Here is a 13,076-nt window from a genome sequence, read left to right on the forward strand (position 1 = left end):
AGTTAAGAACGACCTTGGTCTTAAGATACCTGGTCTCTACAAAATACCTTGTGAATGTGAGAAATGCTACATTGGCCAGACGGGAAGCACCATTATGGATCAATGCAGCATAAGACTGCATTACCCCGATAAGTGTGCAGTAGCTCAACACAGCCTGCAAACGGGCCACAACATAGATTCTGACGCCCCCACCGTCTTGAACAAGACATCAGGTTATTGGAACCTGATCATCAAACAAGCCATCGGAATTCAGCTAGATGGCAATCATTTCAACAGAGACGGGAGTCTACAGCTGAGTACTGTGGAAACCTGCCATCAACAAGTTTCTACCAACCAGAACGCGGCAAGCGGTCAAGACTAGGAACTAGCTCCTGATTGGTCCACAGCGGGCAGCCCTGCTGACGGGTTATATACCGGGTAGGCATAGTTCCAGTGCAGAATCCCTGAAGAAGATGGCCGAAAGCTTGGAAGCAACAATCCAACTCACCTGGCTGAGAACCCGAGAAGAATTATTCTATATAATTAGGAAACATGTTTTCAATTTGTAAACAGCCGTTGTCTTGGAAACAGAATTGCATTCATTATCGAGCAAAAGACAGATTTCTTTATGTCAGTTTGCAGATATTCAGTGTGATTCCGTACTACTACTACTACTACTGCTACTACTACTACTACTACTATTACTATTACTACTACCACCACCATCACTACTACTACTACTACAACTACTACCACTAGGCCTACTACTACCACTACTACTACTACTACTACTACTCTACTAGTCCTGCTACTATTACTATTAGGCCTACTAATATTACTACTACCACTAGGCCTGCTACTACTACTACTAGGCCTACTACTGCTACTACTACCACTAGGCCTACTACTACTACCACTAGGCCTACTACTACTACTACCACTAGGCCTACTACTACCACTAGGCCTACTACTACTATTACCACTAGGCCTACTACTACTACCACTAGGCCTACTACTACTACCACTAGGCCTACTACTACTACTACTACTACTACTACCACTAGGCCTACTACTACTACCACTAGGCCTACTACTATTACCACTAGGCCTACTACTATTACCACTAGGCCTACTACTACTACTACCACCACTAGGCCTACTACTACTACCACTAGGCCTACTACTATTATCACTAGGCCTACTACTATTACCACTGGGCCTACTACTGCCACTAGGCCTACTACTACTACTACCACCACTAGGCCTACTACTACTACCACTAGGCCTACTACTACTACCACTAGGCCTACTACTACTACCACTAGGCCTACTACTATTACCACTAGGCCTACTACTACTATTACCACTAGGCCTACTACTACTACTGCCACTAGGCCAACTACTACTACCACTAGGCCTACTACTACTACTACTACCACTAGGCCTACTACTACTACCACTAGGCCTACTACTACACCACTAGGCCTACTACTACTATTACCACTAGGCCTACTACTACTATTACCACTAGGCCTACTACTACTACTACTACTACTACCACTAGGCCTACTACTACTACTACCACTAGGCCTACTACTACTACTACCACTAGGCCTACTACTACTACCACTAGGCCTACTACTACTACCACTAGGCCTACTACTACTATTACCACTAGGCCTACTACTACTACCACTAGGCCTACTACTACTACCACTAGGTCTACTACTATTACCACTAGGCCTGCTACTACTAATACCACTAGGCCTACTACTACTATTACCACTAGGCCTACTACTACTATTACCACTAGGCCTACTACTACTACTGCCACTAGGCCTACTACTACTACCACTAGGCCTACTACTAGTAACACTACTACCACTAGGACTACTACTACCACTAGGCCTGCTACTACTACTACTACTACTATCACTAGACCTACTACTACTACTACTACCACTAGGCCTGCTACTACTACCACTAGGCCTACTACTACTACTACTACTATTACTACTACTACTACTACTACTACTACTTTTACTAGGTTGGTTTTTATGAAATAATTTCAAAATAAGTGGAGGAATTAATTTGCCGCGTCTGGGTCGCCCAATAGTTAGGGGAGACCTCGTACTTCTTCCCTCATACCTGTCTGGGTTTCACGAATAAAATCTTTCAGATATTGGCAAGCGGAGCGGTGCTCGACGAGATTCAATACACGTCTGCTGTGGTTTGGTACTCGCACTTCAGGTTGATTGGAATCGACCTCCGCGTGTGCATTCACATTCAAGGGTTTGGACTGTTACCAACTTGGAAACCACTGATGTAGTTCCAGGGAAATCTGATGTTAAGCTCATGTTTTTCTAAAATGATAGGCAAATAGAAAATGGAGTGAATTGCACATGGCCTATTTGGATACTTCTGTTGTTCATAAAATAAGTGGGATATTATCTGTAATTTCGTTCGACTCGAAATCTTCCGAATTGTTATCGATACATAATAGTTAAAAGTGTTACGTTTTATGATTCTTTAAGCTAGCAGTGAAAGAAAGAACTGTGATAATTATAATAAATAATAAAATATATTATTGCTACTTTCTCATTCACATGACTTATCACGGACCTCTGACAAACAATATTGTGTTAAATTGTGTTACTGTCATGTAAGTTTCACCGATCACTTTAAAATATCTTAAACTACAGTTTAACATTCTTATTAAACCATAAAAATAGTTCTACTCGTGTAATTTCGCAATATTCCAGGGCCAGGATTTGTTTAGTTGAGTTAGGTTTTTATTCTCCAATAAGAAGTTTAGCCTCTTACATAGCTGTTGCAGATCTCCAGGCTGCTAATAGCCCTTTAATCAGACTCTTCTTTAGAGCCTGTTTGATTATACAATTAGAGATGCCACCACAAGGTTCCGGGCCATAGTATTGAACTCTATGATTGGCCAGTAGGTCGACTTGTTCATTACCATACTGTTACTAGGGAACCAGATGAGTTGCACCTTATTTCTTCTGGATAGAGTTTCCAGGGTAGTTCAGCATTCTTTAACTAGCCTGGAATCGACTCTATGCACACTTAATACACTCACTGCAGCCTGGCTATCAGATAAAATATGGATATGAGGCCTATACATGCCTTGGCATCATCTTTTTAGGTTTTTCTGAACACACGTTAATATAGCAGACATTTGACCTTTGAAAACCGTAGTATATTGACCAAGGGGAGTAAACATTCTAGCCCTGGCTTACACCATAGATCCCTGTTTCAGCACCATGTCAGTTCTTGAGCTATCCGTGAACCGTTCGCATTCTTGATCACACATTGTTAAAATATTTTATGCTCGACCATGCCGAAATTATACACCTGGTAGCAGCCCTTTAATGGACCTCATTAAAGTACACCTATTCATTAGAGTTCAGGTGTTCTACCAATCAGAAAACACCATTGTAGCAATATGAAAGTGCAAGTATCAATTATTCTCGGATATGCAATCGAAAGACAACTAGCGAAACGTCACGGAGGCTGGAAATCCAATACTGTCGCAGAAGGTTATGTTCTGTTACTATAATAATTAGCGTTAATTGTAAATAATATTCAAATAAATTCAATTTGTCATCTCGTTTTTCAATGTCTAAATCAATTTCAAGGTTATATCAAGATTAATGTTTATTTTACTCTCTAGATTATATCAAGGTCAATGACATTTCTTTCTCGGAAAAAATCAATACTTTCGCGTCTGCGCACATCTCACAATTTACGAGATTGTACAAGGTCAGTTCCGCTCCCCAGTCAGATAAGAATAACATGAATACTTATGATGAAAGAGTGATGGAACGGAGAAAAATTCTCTCCGGCGCCGGGATTTGAACCCGGGTTTTCAGCTCTACGTGCTGATGCTTTATCCACTAAGCCACGCCGGATACAATCCCGACGCCGGTTAGAATCGTCTCAGATTAAGCTCCATCTCTTGGGTTCCCTCTAGTGGCCGCCCTCTCCACTACGTCATAGATGTCTATGAACGCAGGACCGAAGTCCATGAGTGACTGGTTGGCCGGGATCCGACGGTATGGGCGCCGTCTTAAATCACAAAGTGATTTATTACGCATATCATATATATTTTGATGTACCGAAGTACATATGATATTTCCATGCAGATATTCTGCGTCATCATATGCACCTCAACACATGCATGGACTTCGGTCCTGCGTTCATAGACATCTATGACGTAGTGGAGAGGGCGGCCACTAGAGGGAACCCAAGAGATGGAGCTTAATCTGAGACGATTCTAACCGGCATCGGGGTTGTATCCGGCGTGGCTTAGTGGATAAAGCATCAGCACGTAGAGCTGAAAATCCGGGTTCAAATCCCGGCGCCGGAGAGAATTTTTCTCCGTTCCATCACTCTTTCATCATATGATGACGCAGAATATCTGCATGGAAATATCATATGTACTTCGGTACATCAAAATATATATGAATGCTTATGAATAATTTCAAGTTAGAAATATGGTCGAGCATAAAAAGTCGTATGAAATGTGCCTATAATGGTAATTAAGACGCTCGTATGAAAACAAACATACTCGCGTCTTAATTACTACCATTATAGGCTCGTTGCATAATGTACTATTATACTTGATGTTGTATTTTATTGATTTTTCAGTTGCACTGACTGTTGTGTGCTTGAATATTCAGTTCTCTTTCAATTAGTTTTGACCTCTTAACGTTTTGTATTCCAATTTCATACGAATTGACGATACACGTAGAAGACATAAAATGCATCCAGAATTTATGTTACGTGCATAAACGTTTATAAGACATTCGTGACGTCAGCTCCACGTAACGTGTTTTACTGGAACCATTAGGCACTTGAGCGTCATGGGTTATGATACGGGTTCTTCAAATTATGTGGACAATGTTTGAAATTCCAAGTATGCGAGACAGATTGGCACGGCCCGGTTGATACAGACATTGAATAAAACATAAATGACATTCCCTTCTGCGCTCTTGACATGGGAAGTTGACATTGCGTTCAGGGGCGAGAAGTATTCCTGTTGTCCTTTCCACTATTTGTTCGTCCCTCAGGGGGAAGTGAGCAAGAGAATATTATGTACTTTTCCCCATCTCTTACTGCAGCCTCTTGAGTCAATCAGCCAATCACAGACAAGGATTTTCTATCCAATCACCCGTGTAAACTCTAGCAAATACAGGAAGAATGAGGAGGAAAATAGACTCGTCGTCGAAATGCACGTGATTGCTTATGTTTAGGGAGGATGCAGTGAAGGGGCTGTTTTTATTATTATACAGCCCTAGAGACATATGAAGAAAACACAATTTTGCTGTACCCCAAGTCTTAGATGTTAAATCGATAGTATTGAGCATTGCACGAATGTATTACTTGTCTGCTATAAGTTGACCGGTTTCACAAATGCTACCTCACGTTAGAAGACTCGTGTCGATAGCTGCTATATCCTATACAGGATGTATCATAATTATAGATACAGACTGTACAAACTGTAAAAAAAGTTCTAGGTCCGCAAACTAGCCGTTTCGTAAATATATGGGGTTTTTATTATGTCTGTGGTGTAACATAACAGGCGATATGGACTGGAAAAAAACATTATAACCTGAGTGCTGCATTGGAGTTAAATCGCTCGCTTGAACTCGGTCAAGTGTCGCACCCTCGAGTGAGATACGATCGGTCGTGATACGCTCGTAATAAATAGAAGCACAGTACAAGGTCATCTCACCGACATGTCTTATCTTGTATGGAAGGCGACAGATAAGATACACATATGTTTTGCTCACATGGTAAAAATAAGGCTTTATTTTCTGCGTTTATGACAAACGTTTAATGGAACGTACCAAAACAGGAACATGAAGTTATAAATAAGATAGTATGAAAAACTTCGATGTACAGTTATTATTGCTAATTAATAATTATTCAATATTTGATTTACCACTTATATAGGCCTAATATGATAGGTCCATACATAGTGTTCCGCGTATATACTGTGACAATGTAGAAACGTTTTACAAAATCTTATTATATAGCAGTAGATTAATAACAATATTAGTACAGAGATAAGGTCACAGAAAATATAATAAAACGAATAATCATGCTGCACAACTGTTACAGACGCAAAGATTGATACACTAATTATTAAAATTGATACAGTTCTTGCATTATCGTGATTGTGTTCTCCGTTTATAATAATTACATTTACATCCAATAACGTCTATCAGATGTGGCAAAAACAAAATCACTCCTGTTTGTGGTGGGGGGGGACATTTACCTACAACATTTATATTACATTTTAAAGCAAGTTTTGAAGTTGTACTATGGAGAGGTTAGTTAAACACTGCAAAGTTTTGAAATGATAAACATCTATGATGTTACTACACAGTTCATCACTGTAACAAGAACGAATGTCTAACGCTCGGCTTATACCGTTCGAGGATTTATCGCTCGTGACAATTTTACTCATCATGCATGTGCGCTACCTATCGGATTATGCTATGAACTACTTGGCGCTCGAGCGATAACGTCCGATGCAGACCTCTGATTATAACATGTACTGAATATGACCATTGTTGATAAGGCAGGCATTCTGATGCATGGATATTATATAACTTTGGACATGTTAGGATACGGACATTCTGGCGCAAGGACATTATAGGACTCTGGACATCACAACTCAGGACAATATGTAATGGACATATTTCGATGAAGACTTTTTTTCGTTGAAATTCTGACGCATAGACATCATATTTATAGACACAATGACTGGTAATCTACAGTACATATCTATCGCTGATTCGACAGACATTGGTATTTATAGTGATTTTCTTTTTTACATTTTTCATCTAATTTTTGGTTTCGATTTTTGTGATCATCTTAAGGTATACATGGGCTCTAGAAATGTCATATTTCTTCAAAATTTTGGTAAATAATTTTTTGCCTCATCTGGAAGCTCATTTCTTCTAGTTTTCAAAAATATATAACTTGTACTCATTATCTCAATAATTTCATAATTATTTGGGCATTTATAATATAAGCGGACTATACTTTCTATAGCTTACGCCATCTTCAGTGTCTGTTTTCTCCTGTTTCACTTTTCCGACATTTGTTATCCTTCCGACGGACAAAAAGTAGATTTCCAATTGGGAAAAAGACTTCATTAAGGTACCAAATTAAAGCTTAAATATGTGGCTATGTTATAAACTAAAATTATTATTTTCAATCGATTATAATAATTTTTTCTCCAAAAATATACAAATATACATATGGTATATTATTTTCTAAAGTTGAATGGTTGAAGATCAATAAATATTTTAGTACGTAACATTCTCCATATGTAGGGGATCATTTTGGCGAAAAACGTTTTATCCTAGGTCAATTTCTAATGGAGTTAGTTCGGTCCAAAATTTTATTAATAAAAAAAATATATTTGGGTCCCCAAATGTGGTTTTCAATTTTGAATTATATATATTGCTTACTTTACTCCTAAGAATCATGTGACCAAAGTTTGAAAGACATTAAGGAAAAAATGTGGATTTTTATTCTAAGAGTCGAGGTATAGCCTATCTTAAATTCTGCATCTTTCAGCAACACGATTATTCTTGATAATTTTTCAATACAGTAGAAGATTCGAAAGCATTCTGCCATACAAAAACATTTGGTGAACGAATAATCTTCACAATATTTTCCAACTTCCCCTGTTTTCCTTAGGAAATAAACTAAGTCGGTAAAGTCTTCCTGCCACTGTAATAGTATTGATAATGGTGGACAGAGCGATTATTTATCTGTTATTGTAGACACCCGTAGACTTCCCTGTATGGACCAAGTAATATGTTTGATAATGTTGGGGTGGAACTTATAAAACCAACCTTCATCCGTTAATTTTACTACAGAAAAAAGTATTAAACATTTGTTTAAAAAGCAGAAAGATTACTCAACTAAACTGTTGTTTAAACATTTCAAAGTTTTCAATATTAAATAAATTTACTATTTTATTTTATTAAAATATTTTCATAGAAATCTTAATAACTACGAAAGGTATATAGGCTACATAAATGAACTAAAAATATGAATTCTCTACGTTTGTCTGAACCTAAATGTAAAACCAATGCAGCTTTTTATCATAGCATAAGTCAAGATCCTAGATTATTAAACAAATTTTATTCTAATTTTATTTTAACCACTAATCCTCTCCAAATTAATAAAAATAAAAAAAATTTGTATTGAATTTATAGTTTGGGTTTCAAGATATTTAACACTTTTTAATCTCTAATTTATTCACTCCCAATTTTATTTTTATCTGTATTGGAATCCCCTCCTGAGCACGAGTCTTACTCATTCAGGAGCGGGCTAGTATATATTATAGTATCTTAACTTGTATTCATTTCAAATTTACTAGCAATAAAATAAATGAATAAACGAATAAATAAATAAATAAATAAATAAATAAATAAATAAATGCTTAAATAAATAAATAAATAAATAAATAAATAAATAAATAAATAAGAGAATAGATAAATAAATAAGTGAGTGAATAAATAAATAAATAAATAAATAAATAAATAAATAAATAAGAAAATAAATAAATAAATAAATAAATAAATAAATAAGAGAATAAATAAATAAATAAGTGAATGAATAAATAAATAAATAAGTGAATGAATGAATAAATAAATAAATAAGTGAATGAATAAATAAATAAGTAGATGAATAAATAAATAAACAAGAGAATAAATAAATAAGAGAATAAATAAATAAATAAGAGGATAAATAAATAAATAAGAGAATCAATAAATAAATAAATAAGTGAATGAATAAATAAATAAACAAGAGAATAAATAAATAAATAAGTGAATGAATAAATAAACAAACAAGAGAATAAATAAATAAGAGAATGAATAAATAAATAAATAAGTGAATGAATAAATAATAAATAAGTGAATGCTTAAATAAATAAATAAGTGAATGAATAAATAAATAAATAAATAAATAAGAGAATAAATAAATAAGTGAATGAATAAATAAATAAATAAATAAGTGAATGAATAAATAAATAAACAAGAGAATAAATAAATAAATAAGAGACTAAATAAATAAATAAATAAGAGGATAAATAAATAAATAAGTGAATGAATAAATAATAAATAAGTGAATGCTTAAATAAATAAATAAATAAGTGAATGAATAAATAAATAAATAAATAAATAAATAAATAAATAAGAGAATAAATAAATAAGTGAATGAATAAATAAATAAATAAATAAGTGAATGAATAAATAAATAAACAAGAGAATAAATAAATAAATAAGAGAATAAATAAATAAATAAATAAGAGGATAAATAAATAAATAAGAGAATGAATAAATAAATAAATAAGTGAATGAATAAATAAATAAACAATTGAATAAATAAATAAATAAGTGAATGAATAAATAAACAAACAAGAGAATAAATAAATAAGAGAATAAATAAATAAATAAATAAATAAATAAGAGAATGAATAAATAAATAAATAAGTGAATGAATAAATAATAAATAAGTGAATGATTAAATAAATAAATAAGTGAATGAATAAATAAATAAATAAATAAATAATTGAATAAATAAATAAACAAGAGAATAAATAAATAAATAAATAAGTGAATGAATAAATAAACAAACAAGAGAATAAATAAATAAGAGAATGAATAAATAAATAAATAAGTGAATGAATAAATAAATAAATAAGTGAATGCTTAAATAAATAAGTGAATAAATAAATAAATAAGTGAATGTTTAAATAAATAAGTGAATAAATAAATAAATAAATAAGTGAATGAATAAATAAATAAGTGAATGAATAAATAAATAAGTGAATAAATAAATAAATAAATAAGTGAATGAATAAATAAATAAATAAGTGAATAAATAAATAAATAAATAAGTGAATGAATAAATAAATAAATAAATAAGTGAATGAATAAATAAATAAATGAATGAAAAAGTAAATAAGTGAAAGAATGAATAAATAAATAAATAAATAATTGAATGAATAAATAAATAAATAAATAAATAAATAAATAAATAAGTGAATGAATAAATAAATAGGTGAATGAAAAAGTAAATAAGTGAATGAATAAGTAAATAAATAAATGGAGATATTTACCTTGTGTAGCATATTTCTTTTTGTAAAATTGGTGTGCTGACGTACTTTACGCTGAACCTGTATATATTATTATTATTACTATTATTTTTTTTTATTTTGCTTTTCAATTTGATTGGATGAGGTTAGATTTGATAGACAATATCACTTGCTATTTTTCAATTTTCGCCATCCTTTTTACTCTGACATCACCTGTCACACATGGTTTATTGTTGTGTTTAAATGTTTGAACAAAACAATTTCTAAAATTGCCCAGTAATTGTGATGGAATCTTTCGCGCGATGGGAATTATAAAAGTGGACTGAATGCGTTTCGGGACCACGCTCGTTTTGTGTCGACTGTTTAGCATCAGATTTGCACTACACTTGAGCAGCATCGTTTCAAAATGAGTTTCCCCCATCTTAGCATTTTTTTTTTTTTTTTGTGAAGTTAAAACATCCTGTCTTCTACCAGCGTTACCTTTTCAACATCATATTAAGATAAGAGCTAACTCTTTTTGTTTCGTTGTCGTAGCAGATTTTAATTCTGCGTTCATAGAATATAGAATAAATGTTACATGGTAAATGTTTTAACAATTGCGAAAACATGCTTTGAAACGATTCTCCCTGGCGTCTGGCACTGTACAAAAATAGTTTGTTACAGATATTTTATTATATCTCTGCCTCTGTGCAACGTCACAGTTTGCTGTGAAGGGGAAGGAAGATAGAAGAAGAACGTTGCAATGCTTTCTGATGTCCTGACGCACACGGTCAAGATAAGCCACTTGAAACTTGCCAGTTACTCACCGACAGAGCAATAATGAAAAGTCTGGCACACATTGACGAACGCAGAATTTTGTCAAGGGGAGGTTAATATTAAAATTGTTTATAATTTACATTATCGGTATTTTAAATTTTATGTACCGGTATTATTATTATTATTATTATTATTGTTATTATTATTATTATTATTATTATTATTATGTTACGGTATATTTATTAATATTATATTCATGAATATCATTATAAAATCTGTGAAACGTAATATTTTCTCAGCCATTCAGGTTTTAACAAATTTTAACTTCTGTTTAATTTTGTATAATAAAAAATGCTTGTGTCGTTATTACACTTACACAATAATCATTTATATATATACAGTGAAACTTCCGTTAACGGACACTTCCCAATAGCGGACTCCTCTCAATAGCGGACATTTAAAAATTCCCCTCCAAAATAACATTGGCCCTTATGATAAAATTCTTCCAAATAGCGGACATTCTCAATAACGGACGCGGACACTGAAATGTATCTCCAACAACAATTAAAACTTCCAAATAACGGACAGTGTGAAAGAAAAAATGAAAAAAGACGGTTGTAAATTAAACGGAATTCTAACGGAATTCTTTGCAACAATCATTATCGTGCATTTGAACGTTCTTGTACTTTATCGAAGGTAAGCAGCACATTGTTAGTTGTGATACTGTACGTGAGCAGTCCGTGCTTTCTTAGTTTGTCAAGTTGAGTGTTTGGAAGTACAGTCACATTAAAAATGTCACAAAAACGTAAACGTTTGTCACTAAAAGAGAAAGTGGATATTGTAAAGCATAGTGAGAAGAAGAAATTAAGTGTTCGTGAGCTGGCCACAAAGTTTAACGTGGGAAAAACTCAGGTTAGTGAAATTTTGAAAAACAAGGTTGTCAGCATGGAGAACTCCTGAGAAATTCACGCCATCATAACATCCGAAAACTAATAGCACAAGCCCTTAGAAACAAATCCTTCGAGGTCCATGAAGAGGTGCACTGCGTTGCGTCTGAAGGCGGCGGAATTAGAAGAGCGGACATCGTGGCTCTAGACAAGACTAATAGTAAAGGCTTTATACTGGACCCAACTGTTAGATTTGAGATGAGCCAGACCCAACCATCCGAGGTCAACAAAGAAAAACAACAAATTTATGAGCCTACTATTCCGTATTTTCGAGAAAAATATCAGATGGAAGGCACCTGGGAAGTACATGGTTTAATGATCGGAGCGAGGGGCACCATCCCACGATCAACTGTAAACACTATCAAAACATTTGGAATCCATGACATCATTCCAAAAATAATTACTTCAACCATTAAAGGGTCTGTGGCAATTCTGAAAAATCATTTATACGGAATATCATAATACCCCCCCCCTTTTCTATTCGTTAGTGTGTGATTGTTACAAATATATGTACAAATTTATTATTTCTTAAACTTAAGCTCCTAGTTCACATTTAAATTTGGCTCATCTATCTTACTGTAATCATTACTATTCTTATATGTGTGTTATTCTGTGTTTTTGGCAACCCAGGATGCCTGGGCAGACTATTTCTTGAAATAAATTATATATAAAATCATACACTGAGAATGCAATTCTAGATTTCTTTGTGTGAGGTGAAGTGGTACAGTGTCTGATGTTTATTTCATTTACAAACATTTACTGGTATGATTTCTCTCTGGATGAATACTGTAAACAATCTCACTGTCTACTGTACTGTACTGTAAAATATAGTGTTGAATATGTATGAGAAATTTTAATGTACTGTATACATACTAACGATTTTCTAAATAGCGGACACTTCTCAATAACGGACATTTAATTTTTCCCCGGCGGTGTTCGCTATTGGGAAGTTTAACAGTTATTTGTATGTGATATATAAGTCACTTTACATAATAGGAAAATACACGAAAACATTCAAATATGTTGAAATAAATTTAATTATTAAACACAATAATGGAACATGGAACTCACCAAGGTTGAAGTATGAAACTGACATGATGAAAATATTGAAGGTGGGGTAGGAGGACTATGCCTTATGTCGATGTTGATTTTGTTACTCTGACAGTGAAAAATTAGAGATGGGAAAACGATTGTGGATTAAAAAAAACTGAATCCAAATATGTCTTTTTTTTTTTTTTTTTTTTGTTCAA

This window comes from Periplaneta americana, chromosome 1, assembly GCF_040183065.1.
Source record: "Periplaneta americana isolate PAMFEO1 chromosome 1, P.americana_PAMFEO1_priV1, whole genome shotgun sequence".
In the NCBI taxonomy this organism is placed as follows: Eukaryota; Metazoa; Arthropoda; class Insecta; order Blattodea; family Blattidae; genus Periplaneta; species Periplaneta americana.